The sequence below is a fragment of the Cynoglossus semilaevis genome, chromosome 13 (assembly GCF_000523025.1).
Source record: "Cynoglossus semilaevis isolate Cse_v1.0 chromosome 13, Cse_v1.0, whole genome shotgun sequence".
NCBI classification, from domain to species: Eukaryota; Metazoa; Chordata; class Actinopteri; order Pleuronectiformes; family Cynoglossidae; genus Cynoglossus; species Cynoglossus semilaevis.
In genome coordinates, this window is record NC_024319.1 from 3,770,503 (window position 1) to 3,783,658 (window position 13,156).

Here is a 13,156-nt window from a genome sequence, read left to right on the forward strand (position 1 = left end):
GCAGTGTAACACTCTCCTGCCTGGTCTGCTGAGAGGTGAGAACATGTTCACTGTAAAATAATCTGACTTCATGTTCTGCTATTAGGATCACACGCTCGCTGTCATATGTCCTGCAAGTGGGTCAGGGGGGTGAGAGGGGAAGATTTGGAAGGTGTGTGTGTGTGTGTGTGTGTGTCAGCTGGAGACTCCCTGTTCTCTCTGTACTCGGATCTTCTTTCAGAAAGAAATAAGAGCGTCAGAGTCTGAGCCAAGGCTGAATCTGCATCTATCAGTGCCCTCATCACCTCCCCCTCCTCAGCCCGTCTCCCTCCCTCTTCCCCTCTCTCTGTAATGCCCTGTGTGACACACCCTCACCTTGTGCTGAACATATGCAAGATAAAACACTGAGAAAGTCCAGTGCTTTTTTCTGTTGAATTTGTGAGAGGAAGGATCTGCGACACCTCACGTGTGGAGTGGGAGCTGATGGTAAACGTATCCTCGTTATGAATCTGTGCTCCTAAAAATATGGTTGTGTCTCTATATTTTCAGCTCTGTGCGAATAACAGGACATAAACAGGGACAGTGTGATATACACAGCACCTAAACCTACATGTAGCTCCATCACTGGATTTACTGCCCAAAGTCAGAGATCAAATTCTCAACTGTCAGTTCGTGTATTTTTAGCCGCGATGTCTACCTCTGCATTTGCTTTCAACAAAACAGGTGCTCAAAAGAAGGTAAAGCACTAATGGCAAAAGTCAAAAAACAGAGCAATGCTGTCATAAAAAAGGAAGTGAGATAGGAATCCTCCCGAAAAAGGTGGAAACAGGAGACGACTGCCGGTGGCATCAGAAAAACACGATAAATATCACATGTCTCTAGTAGAATAAGACGAGCATTACTATTACAGAAATGGAATAAAAATTTGAAAAATAAAAATGAAAACAAAGCACTTGAAGAAAAAATACAGACAGATCCTTTAGTTTATTGAAGACGAGGCATTTAAAGCACAGTAAATATGAGCGTCAAACCTGAGTGTGGCTTCGTGCCACAGTGTGACTGAATGTGTGAAGGAGAATCCCAGGGTGGAGGCCACGCTGCTCCCCCATGATCTATTCACACCCATCCGCTTACATTGGCATACATCAGGATAGTGATGCCCCGCGTGACTGCCACAGGCACGCCGGGCAAACCGGGCTGTGATGTCATAAGAATGGTGACACCCCACCCTCACCCACTTCCAGCCTGCAGAGAAACAGATTATTATTCCAGACCCTCTGGGACCACGCTGGCTGCAGCTAGAATTATTTGTAAGAGGGTGGGGAAGTGGAGGGAGGAAGGGAGGGGGGGGGCACTTGGTCCGTGTGTGTGTATGGCACCCATTTATTTGTGTGTTGTTCATGTGCCGGGTATTTTTAGACAACTGTATTTTCCACTCCTTGTGCAGCTCTCTGGGGCAGCAACAGGGGGAAGAGGTGAGGCAGACCGGGGGGCCGGGGGGGGCCGGGAATCACCTGCCTCCGCTACACTTGTATTTAAAGACACAGCATAAAAAACACTGTTGGCACTAAAGTTTTGGCTGAAGGTCATGGGCCACTGACCCGTTATTCTTTACTTACAAGTGCTAATAAAAGGCTCGGTAAATGTTTTTCATTTCTGAGACCGAAACTGATACTGCAGTTTTTAGTATCTGCCGATATCAATATCAATATCAATCCGATACCTTCTTTTTTCCTCCCCCTGGCCGTGGACTGCCGCTGCTGAGGCGATAGTGTCCCTGTTTACTGCATGTCGTGTAAAGTTAAGTTGAGCATTTATGCTAAGGTATCGGATCAGACGGGCTGTAGCTATTTTTTTTTGTCTGAGCAAAGAAAAAAACTGGCAAATAATGGGCTATAGTAATACATTTTTAAAAATTTGAAATACACATCATTAAAATAATTGTTCAGAATACTTCTTAGCTAATTCACAGTTCACAGTCCTGAAGTTTTGAGCTCTGACTGTTTGGTTTCTGAGGAATAGTTCTGGTCTTCCTGTATTTTATATTATAAGATTACAATCCTGAGTGTGTGAGAGTGAAGTAAGAAAATCATGGGGGAACACGACAACAGGACACGGGCACAGTTCCTCTGTATTCTATTATTCAAACGTCCTTTGTGGCCGCATGTAAAAAAACACGCATGGATTGGGTGGAGTGTAGTAGCGGGTTCTTCATGCACAAGTTCTCTCCTTCCTTCCCTTGTCCTTCCTAAAAACACCACGTCATAATCTCATATTCCACAGAATGAGCAACAGTGTGACCTACAGAATGCTGTAAATCCTCTAAAGCCGCCTGTTTTAAATATATATAATGTATTATTGTGCTTTGTTTTAATTCCTACAACAACATGAATGTGTGTGTGTGTGTTTAAAAACTGTTTCATAACTGCCATGGTACAGTAACATTTCCTTCCAGCCACTGGATTTGCATATAGTGGCTCCCTGACTTGCACATAGCATGTTCCTGTCTATTCTAAGGCATGTTCATTCCTTCATAGGGCTGTCACAACATGTTTTGCATGTGTGTATTCATGTCTGTGTGCGCCTGGTGTACATGTACTTGTGGGGACTTTTTTTGTGGGAAACACACCTGTTGTGGGGACAGCCTTCTTAGTGGGGACATTTTACAGGTCGTCACTGAGTGAGAGATTTATGATCGAGTTAGGATTAGAATTAGGGTGTGACTAGAGTTAGGTTAGGGACTAAGACTAGGTATACATATACTTGTAATAGCTAAGGTTAATATTTAACTTAAGGTCTGCTGACTGAGGGTCATTACAAACGTTTCCTATTTTTTAACTAATATTTTTCAACAACAAATTCTTCTTTGGATTAGAAACAGGTGCAGCACAGACTGAGTGACTTTCATTTGAATTTTGTTAGTTTTCTAGAGTTGAATTGTGTTGAATAAGCATAATTTAATACCTATCTGACAGGATCCAAACTTTCATGCCAGCTAAGTTGTCTCTGCACTGCAGGTCTGTGCATGGGATTTCATCATAACACGCTACTGTAAACCCAGGGCAGTATTTTTTTTTCTGACAGTGTGAGAGCTGGTGGTCCTGTGTGTGTTTCTGCAGGATTTTGGTTGGTTGCGTGTGACCATACACATGTCCAATCCCCGGGCGATAAAGAGGATAATGAGATAATGATAGGCCAGTCCCCCAGTCATAATTCTCAAAAGGCCTCAGGGTTAGGTGTGTGTGCATGTGTGTGTTTGTATGTGTGTGTATGGGTGTGTGTGTGTGGTTGCAGGTGGGTGGGTTAGTGGGTGGTTGTGGGATGGGGCGGGGTGTGGTGTGGTGTGGTGTGGTGGGTGGTATGTCAGGTAAAAGTAATGACTGAAGCCTCTTTTTTTTTCTTCATGTTTTCTGCTGACATGAAGAATGCCAAAAACACATTATTTATCGTCCAATATCAGTAAAACATATTACCATATATATGTATAAACCACGCAGATATAACAGCAAAAATGTTTCAAGATTCAAACAGCCAACCCTACAAGCCTGAGGCCACAGCCTGCTCCAAACTGGACCAGCAGTGTCTGGGTTCAGACATCGGAAGATAATACATCCATTCAGGCTGTTGTGGATGTATTGTGGGTGTATCATGTGTATCATATCATATATCTCATTAACCCAGTACTTCTCAAATAGTGGGGCGGGCCCCCCTGTGGGGGCGTGGTGAGGCGCCAGGGCGGGCGTGAGGGGCTTCCAACGGAATATGGCACGCATATGGACATAAGTGTGCCACTGCTGTAATGCTTGAATGATAACAAACCTCCAGCCACTAGGTGGCAGCAACTCATACAGTGGTTTGAAAAAGGATGTGTTTCCATAGTGGAAGTTGAACACATGCCATTTGAGGTTCGACTCCCGGAACGAAATCTTTGGCCCAAAACTGTCAAAATAATCATATAAAATCATAATGTACTTATATATGTGTAAATGTTCAGTGCCTTTTACTTTTTTAACAGCGCATTAAGGTAATAATAACATTCTGTCTTAATGCCTTAAAAACATTTACTAAAGCATTAAGGTAATAATAACATTCTTAAAGTCTTAATGCCTTAAAAACATTTACTAACAAATATAATAAGGCCATAATGAAATAATTTCCAGTCCACTGATGAAACCGCAGTCAGCTTCTGTAGTTCCATTCTGACTCGGTAGACTTCCAAAAACATCACATGTATAATCAGAAAGCGATGCAATGCTGCACATCCCCGGAGAGGAATTAAACCTGCGCTTGTATAATTTATCAGACTGCTTGATTGGCCTGACGGCCCATAAATCCATAAGTCATCCATGAATGCATCAGTCAGCTGCTCAAGATAGAACTAAATCTTTTTGTGTTCGTCCTTCTGAAATGTTTTTTGACGTTGTTTAAAGTAAGACATCCAACACCCGGAGCATCGCGATCACTGATTTGCTTCTTCTTGTGGATTCACCGCAACTGCTCTGAGCTCCTGCTCCTCCCAGATGTTCACCAGTTGCTCGCATGAATAAATGGATGAAAAGAAAACGAGTAAAACAAACTCCACGATACGATCTGCAGAGGGAGGGAAATGCCGACGCGGAACTTCTTCTCACACAGATTTGTCTCAGTGAATGACTGATGAGCTGGGACAGACAGTAAACATTTGTAAACATGAGAGGCTGAGCTGGTGTGTGTGTGTGTGTGTGTGTGTGTGTGTGAGCACTGGACTTCAGCTGTTTCTTTTTTCATTATTAAAAGGCTGAGAAATACAAGAAAACACAGATGCTTATCTTGTTTAGCAGCAACAGCTTAATATTTCATGACGTCTTTTCATATTGATGACTCTGCTGTGAGTCAGTGATTCGCCGCCAAACAGAAACAACTTTGCTTCAAAATCGTAACAATGACCTTTTCGGATATTTAATTAAACATGTTTTCTTTTTTCACAGAAAGACAATTCTCACAGAACAAGTCACACCATCACAAACCGGGAGCTCTTGGTTGCAGGTCGCTGTGGCATGTCACGTTTAATATCGTCGCATGACCACTGGAGTTCTATTATTCATGAGATCAATGCTGAGACTCAGCCAGGCCTGATGGAGGACACCCTGTCCCCCTCAGGCTCCGCGCCCCCACTCTTCCTGGATGTTTCTCAGAAGATTACTCTCCCCTAACCATACTCCTCTCTGCTGAGATTGAGTTGTGATCATGAAAACTAAGAATGTTCACCTCTGGGGCTGGCAGTCAGTTAGAGACAGTGAGGAGAACACCCACGGCCCTGACACTTGACTGAGGGGAGGCTGTAAAGCCTGAGGCATAAAGGGGGCAAAAAGGAGGGCGGCAGGAGGGGTAGAGGTGCAAATAATAAAACAGAAATAGGTTTGTAAATGTGGTGAGGCAGACGTTTCTGATGGACAGATGGTCAACAAGGGAGAGTCCATGAATACTGATAAATATTAAAGATTTATTTCCTCCAAACTCAGTTACAATGCTGTTTATATATCCTAGGTTATGTACAAAAAAGTATGAAATTTAAATGTTAAAATCAAGATTAAGTAGTCCTTTATTTGTCCCAGAATGGAGGAATTCACAATTCAATTTTCTTGACACATTTGCTTTCAGGTATAAAATCATAAATCTCTCTAATATTATTTCTAAAAAAAACATTTTTGTTGTCAGACCTAATCTAGTTTTTATACCTCTGACATAACGATTATTATTATTATTCTTCCTGTGTGTCAAACATGTCAGCGTTTCATAGCAACTCATAAATATTTTTAAGTCACTACCCATAATGCTGCAGTCCTGGGAACTACTAAGTTCACACAGACAAATATGTCTGTACTCCATGACAGTTGTTTCACTTGTAACTACGCTGTAGACATGCGTATGAGCCGCTACGAGCTGTCGTAGAAGCTGGAGCGGTGATGTCACCACATGGGCTGCAGGACACGGCCAGTGAGGCCTGGTTTGAGACGGAGGCTCTGTGGAGCGGCTGCAGCTGGAACACGTCCTCAGGGGAGGTCTGGGAAAGTGACCACAAACCTCCCAGTGCGAGGACCCAGTGACAGACAGACACAGGACGGCCCGGGGAGAGAGTTTTTGAATCAGACACAACAACAAATATAGCCTATTTGTCCACAGTATATAAGGAACTCTGCTCAGAGATTTGTGAACGGTCAATCAACAATCACTGGCATCATTTCCCAGGTTTGGTTAACACAGCGCAGAACTTTGCTCTGTAAAGCTGTACACCTCCACACAGTGCAGAGCTTTGCTCTGTAAAGCTGTACACCTCCAACAAGAATGTAATTTTTAAAGCACCACAACGTGACTATAAATCACCAATTAAAACACCTCATTGTTTTAACGACAGCTATGAATTTTTTTAGATGCATCATAAGAGTACAGGAATAGAAAGAATAATAGTACATACTCTATGTCCCGAATATAGTCTACATTCTAAACCCGTGGTTCCCAACCCTCTTTTGACTTGTGACCCCATTTTGACATTACAAATTTCTGGTGACCCCAGAGACATGTTTTCCCCCTAGAATTAGTCTTTGATCATGGTTGCTATAGTATGTTGCAAATACAGAGTAGCCAGACCAGTGCACAAAGTGACATTTTCCAGCATCAGCTCAGATTTTTTTTAAATGGTGTTCACTCAATTTATGTTCATAAAATTGAAAGAATACAATTTATGTATTAAAAATAATAGTAATCAGCTAACAAAATCAGTAGTTTTTTAAACCAGTTACTAGACATTCAAGGCGACCCCATTTGAATTCCAGACGACCCCACATGGGGCCACGAACCCAAGGTTGAAAAACAGTGTTCTGAACCTTAATTAAATTATGACTCTAAATTATAATTATTTATATGAAAACAAACCCCCCACACATACACACAACAGGTTAAAAAAAAACATACGCCATGACAGGCTGGTGATATGATCTTATATGACGTCACTCGACAGAAGCTCACGGCGTAAAAGGTACTGATTAGTGCAGAACTCTTGGTCCAGAGTCAAATAGAGAGTCTAACTGTTCTGCACTCACTAACGTTTGGACGTACATTTGTGTAACAGTGTTTGCTGCTGTTGTACGAGCCAGCTGGAGCTTGTATCTACTAACACTGGCTCCAGGAACGCTTAGTCAGGACATTATTGTCAGCGTATGTGTGTGTGTGTGTGTGCGTTTCTCTCCGTGTTTGGGGACAGTGGAAAGATGCTGGCAAAGCAAGGTGGTGTACGCTCACTCACATGCTTGTTTCTTAACACGTGTGAGGATAAACATGGACGTCCGCGGCTGACGTAAACACCCTGTTGAGTAAACACACACCTAGACTCACACCACCGCCACGACGTACCACGGCCCCGTACACTCAGATGCCTACAGGCACAGAGGCATTATCTACAGTCATCTGGTTAATGGTGACAGGCCTAACAAACAGCAGCGCAGGGTTCATAGCTGCGCAGCTACAACACCACACACACACACACACACGCACACAGGCGTTACACCCAACAGCACATACCTGTATTATGGTTTGACAGCTTCTCATTGTCAACACAGACACTGTCACGCCCCACAGGGAAAGAAACAGAGACACAGGTCACACTTGGCTCTTGGTCTTGCCCACTCAGTGGAAGCCAACTCTACTGTAAAATGTTCACTACAAACAACAGCGGTCGATGAGACGAACCTGTTGCCACACAATGAAAGTGCTCCTCGTCTAGTATTGGTCATGTTGTTGTGAGGTTTGAGCACAGACACAACACACATTTAATCTGGTAGAGAAGCAGAGCACGAGTCGCGCTAGTCAAATGAATTAATTCGCCTCTAATAAGTTAATAGGTAAGAATAAGAACAACAACAGCACAGATATGGAATATCAAACTGAACACTACTTTGAGAAACAAGAATGTTATAGTTTCTCCGACATCAGCTTCTTATTCATGGATTATTTAAAGACCACATCAAGAACCTACAGAAAAAGTATAAATATAAACATAATATGAAAATATAACAATATAAATTGACACAAAATATGATTTCTGAAACAGTGAGTTGGTAAATAGTTTCTCTCAGATTTAAAGCTTAGATTAGCTTAGATTTTAATCCCACATTTCAATTCTTGAAATAAAAGGTGTTTAATATACATTTCTAATGATCATTTGATCATCTGACATTCTGAGAGTTTTGCTTAATTATTAGATCAGGTATAAAAGGAGCATCCACAATAACATATCACACCTGAACAGATTGTGAAGGTAACTGGCTTTAACCATATCACACCTGAACAGATTGTGAAGGTCAGGGGCAGAACCAGCAGTTGAATGTGAATGACCTTCAAATCTCCTCAACAATGGAGCAAATGTTCAATACAAGTCTGAAATGAACTGCACCATGAACACTTGTACTACACTGACTCTGTCATTGTCATTCTTAGGGCAGAGCTCTGAGTCTGCAGACTGAAGGGGCAAATGTGGAAATTGACGGAGGCAGAAAATGATACGCACTTTTAATATTTATAAATATTTCCAATGTAGTACGTTTTACTCTCCATGTGATTAAAAAGGACCATGTGAGTGAGTGGGAGACAGAGTGAGTAAGTGAGTGGAGTTGGGCCAGTGTTGGGTGTTCCCCATTAGGCCCAGTTCTCTTAAACTGAATTGGCCAAAACCATGTCTATTTTTGGACTTCTTTAAATAGTACTCTGTAGGTTTATGGCCAAACATTAGTTAATTTTCATAGAAGAGAGTCACTGCTGTCGTATAACCAAGAGGCGGATCGCTCTGTGCCTTCTCTGACTTCACCGAGGTGCAGTCAGAGAAGCAGTTTCTAACCCACAGGCACCGTTTGTTACTCAGACACTGCAGCGACACTGAACTTGAAACGTGAACTTTTTGTGCCGTTATACCCAGAGCGTGTACGACTGAACACTAATGTTCCAGTTACTGTCAGTGAGTGGACCTAGCCCTGTTGTAACGGGACGTCAGAAGCCAGTGTTTATCTCAGGTCATGAGCTCCAAGGTTAAATCGACATGTAATTAACAAACGAGGGCCTGTGTTAACACGACGGTAGATGATAATTTTGATCCGTTTTAATCATGATAAATATGGCACAGAGTTGTTAGTCATCAGCATCAGGAGAAATACAGGTTTGAACCATAAGGTGAACTAATTAGACTCTCTAAATTACCCTTAGCTCTGTGACGGACTGGTCAACTGTCCATAGTGCCCACCCCCCCGCCCCTTACGAGTGAACTTTACGTCAAACCGTATGAATAACTAAGCATAAAATGGCTGTTGAAAAACGCTGAAATCACACAAATGCAATTACAACAAGATGACGTCAAGAATATGTGGGTTTGTGTTCTGTGGTTGAGTCTTGTTCTGGAGTGGAGTGGGTCTAATATGCGCTCACTCACTGGTCATGAGAGCGTGCTTGTGTGTGTATGTGAAAAAAAAAACCCTGAGTGAACTACTTAACCACATTTAAACCCCTCCAATTATCTTGCCATTATTTCCTGTCCTGTTTAATAACAAAGTCATGCCATGACAGAAACCTCTTCTCTCGTTTCAACTTCAAAAAAAAAAATGCAGGTCTGTGATAGACAAGGAAAGAAAAGACCCAAAGTGAAAAGCAAAGCCCTGAATGCGTGGCTGTGATGGATGGAATTGTAGCTGGAGCGAGGTGAGGTTGGAGGAACATGCTGAAGGATAAGGCGTGTTCCCTTTGGCAGGCAGAGCTGCACTGTGAATCCACCGGTGCCATCTGATGCCTGTGTTTGTGACGGTGCAACAGTGTGTGGCAGACGCTGAAAAAAGATCTGGCTGCTATAAATAGGCTGCGTGTTAAAGAGGCACGTTGTAAATATAGTGCCCTGGTGTGGTGTCACTTTACGCCTTCCACCCCGCCCTCCCCACTCCCTCTTGGTCTCAGCCCCAGCCTCGACCGGACTCTTTTAACAGTTTCATTATACCAGAGTGCGTCATGAGCGCTGGAAAAAAAGACATGAAAACAGGAAGAAAGTGAGAAAGAAAAAAAGAAAGAAAGAAAGGAAGGAAAGACGGGGGCTGGCAGCAGCGTTGTTATGGTGCAGGTTACGCTTGTGATGTATGAGTGTGTGTGTGTGTGTGTGTGCGCCAGGATTCCTATAGTTACTTAGTTTGATTATAGACACTAGGTATATTTAGATTATTTAATTATCAGACTACATTTGAAGTTTTTTTTTTTACATTTTGTATTGTTCTGACAATATTAGCATCTAGCCAACTTTGTTAACGGACACAATAATACACTTGCTGATGTTGAGCTAATGTATTAGCTCAACATTTAGCTTTAACCTACATTTAGCTAACATTTAGCTTAAGCCTAGAGTATAATTAGCTTTATTAGCTAAGCTCAATCAACAATTAGCTCAATCAACAATCTATCTTAGATGTTCAAAAACTAGCTTTTAAGTTGCAATCAACAATCTATCTTAGTTTTTGTTTTTTAAAGATGTTCAAAAACTAGCTTTTAAGTTGGTAGCATAACCATGCTAACAAACATTAGTGGATTAAGCTGATAACTAGCTGAGGCTAACCAAGAGTACTTTGCAGTGCACATAATAAGCAAGGCAGCTTGGTTAGAAACATTTAGAAACAACAAGTGAAGGTTGTTGTTTTAATAAGAGTAATAAGTGTGCTGTAAGAGACCTGGTAAAGCAACTGGAAATATTTTATAAAATATATTATCATTCTATGGGCTATTAAAGCTTCATTTTAAAAACAAATTTAGAAGGAAGGAGTACATTATGTCCGATGTAGACTGAATTTGTCATTATTGTACTTTAGCCTTTTAATAATTGACATCCTTGGAAAACCTGTAACTAAAACATTTCTGTAATTTCTAAATGAGGTATAAATGTTCCATTTGCTCTGATTTTAAAAGTGTTTATTTTAAGGTTAAGATCAAATAAAAACGTAGTGCAGCTCAATACGTCATGAAAACATAATTGTAAAACTGGTCAAACATGTCTGAACATGTTTTGGATGTAAAAGAAAACACATGTAAAATTGCAACATACCCTGACACACGTCCCAGTCAAGGTATGGTGCCCGCTCACTTTGAATCAATGTCTAGAATAAATGAATGAAAACAGAACATTGTTTACTTTTGTGCTGTAATTCCCTGCTACTCTCCTCATTTTAAGTGTCGTGCCACCATGTGTCCTCATGTCACACTTTCAGCCACCCAGCTATTCAACTCTACTCCTTTTCTTCTCCTCTTTTCTCATCCTCTCTCGTTACTGCTCCTCTTGTTTCCTCTTACCTCCTCATATTCATTCTCCACTCCTGCCACTTCCTGTCCTTGTTTACTTTCCACACTTCAGCATGTTTTCCCCGTATCTCCTCACACACGATCACATCTCTTCCCTGAGTCCTATTTTCTCTCCTTGATAACATCATTTGGCTCTTGTTTTTGTTTTTTTTTGCCAATCTAAACTACTTCACCTGTGGTGAGGCCTGTGTGGAGTCAACCTGCACTCACTGTGTCCACTCTTTAAACACATTAAGTGTGTGTGTGTGTGTGTTTGCGCACGTGTGTGTGATCCATTTAATTGCTGCTATTGCAAATAAAATACTTCCTATGACATCACACAGTGACGTCCCTTGACATTCAACTGTGTCATTGTGCTGTTGCACAGTTGGCCGGAGTTTTCAAGAGATTTTTCCTCAGCTCCTTCGCTGAAAAAGTGGCTTCTTTACAAGAGAAAAGTCGGATTCTCTCTCTCTTTCTCTCTCTCTGTCTCACACACACACGCACCACACACACACTGGTCATGTTCCCAAGGTCCCTTTCTCAGAGAAGTCTGACTGGAAGCCTTTGTCTGAGCTCACTTTAAAAATAAAACTGGAGCAGGGTTACCACATGCACACACACACACAGACGCACGCACACACACACACACACACCCTCACTTGCTGTGCATGAACTACGCCTGACCTGAGGTGGAAAAGAAGCCCACTGCCAACTCATGATGCTGTAGTGCAGCGTGTGTGTGTGTGTGTGTGTGCGTCTGCACTCCCATACTGTACTAATGTGTGTATTATTTCACTCAGCTTTTGACTGACACTCTAATTATGGGTTTGTGTAATACCTATATGTACATGAGTTTGTACTCTACGCACACACACACACATACACATATGTTCAGTAAGTCACACGTTATCGTTACGTTTGTACTCTACACACACACACATGTTCAGTAAGTCACACGTTATCGTTACCTGACTTTTAACTGTCACACAAAGACACACGATCCTCCACAACATACTGAAAATAAAATGTTTTTTTGACAATTATATGTTAGAGTGGCATAAACAAATCTGATCTATTTTTTTTAAATATTAATTACAAATAAAAAAATCACATATTCTTTTCCAGCCAACATGTCTTTACTGGTGTTTACGTAGAAAACGTGGCTAAGTGTGATTCAACAAAAAAAACTTCCATGGAAAACCACTTTTATAGGTTGATATTTCAAGCAGGATTCAAAGAGTTTTATATTCATTCCAGTGCAGTTGGTGACTTTAACTACTAATAACGTTAATAAAATGGTGCACTAGAGAACAAAAATTAGAACAAAATAAAATAAACTATTAATAAACTAGGCTAATATTATGGAAACAAGCTGAACTAATACTGACTACAGTAAAAATGTGGCTCTTTTAGCGTCCTAATGTTGCAGGTCCGTCCACCGTACAGTAGTTCATCAAATGATCAGCACACAGCCCTCGCAAGTTTAACTTCTCTATTAGTTTCTCCTCTAAAAAAACACCTCAGTTACAAATGAATCTCCCTGAAGTTTTTTCTTAAAGTGCTCGTTGCCGACCAGCACTGATGATACTCAGTAAGAGCTCTCACAGAGGCTTTGCCACAACCAGGCCCCAACGTTCCACATCAGCGCTAATAGCGATGGGAAATGGGAAGTAACCAAAGAGTCAATTAGTAAATGGATAATTAAATTGGGAATCCTCCTTTAAAATACATCCAGTTGGCATTTTAAAGGCAGTTTTCGGCACTTTGTTCTTGTGTTGTTTACTAGAACATCCTCTTTTTTTTTTGTCTTCACAGATGCAATATACAGTATATGATCCCCCCT